We start from the raw sequence: 867 nt of genomic DNA on the forward strand, positions 1-867 counted from the left end.
ACCACTCAGAGAGTGTTGTGGGTGCTTTTACGTGTCACCCGCACGAAGGCCAGTCAGGCAGTACTGGCAACGGCTACGCTCAAAATGGTGTATTTTATGTGCCACCCGCACAAGAGCCAGTCCAGGGGCACTGGCAACGATCTCACTCGAAGGTCCTTACACATGCTGCGGGCACAAGTGCCAGAAAGGCGACGCTGGGCACAGGTGCCATCACGATTTCGATTTTGCTTGCCCCAATAAGTCTTCGCAAGCTGAGTTTCGTGTCCAATGAGGGAGACGACGTTGGCATGGGTACTAGTCGTCTAATTTCACTCGATTTCGATTTCACTTGCCTCAACAGGTCTTCGCAAGTGGAAGTTTAGTGTCCAATTTAACTCGATTTCGATTTCACTTGCCTTAACAGGTCTTCGCAAATGGAAGTTTAGTGTCCAATTTACCTCAATTTCGATTTCACTTGCCTCAACAGGTCTTCGCAAGTGGAGTTTAGTGTCCAATTTAACTCGATTTCGATTTCACTTGCCTCAACAGGACTTCGCAAGTGGAGTTTAGAGTCCAATGAAGGAAGGAAGGAAGGTACGCATAAGTGGACTGGCTGGGCCTTAGATTTAGGTCTCACTTGGCTAGCCGGGTCTTCTCACGCATAGCCAATTGGCAGAGTTTCTACAGCTGAATGCCCTTCCTAACGCCAACCACTCAGAGAGTGTAGTGGGTGCTTTTACGTGCCACCGGCACGAAGGCCAGTCAAGCGGTACTGGCAACGGCCACGCTCAAAATGGTGTATTTTATGTGCCACCCGCACAAGAGCCAATCCAGGGGCACTGGCAACGATTTCTACGAAGGCCAGTCAGGCGGTACTGGCAACGGCCA

Source organism: Octopus bimaculoides, chromosome 8 (assembly GCF_001194135.2).
Source record: "Octopus bimaculoides isolate UCB-OBI-ISO-001 chromosome 8, ASM119413v2, whole genome shotgun sequence".
Taxonomy (NCBI): Eukaryota; Metazoa; Mollusca; class Cephalopoda; order Octopoda; family Octopodidae; genus Octopus; species Octopus bimaculoides.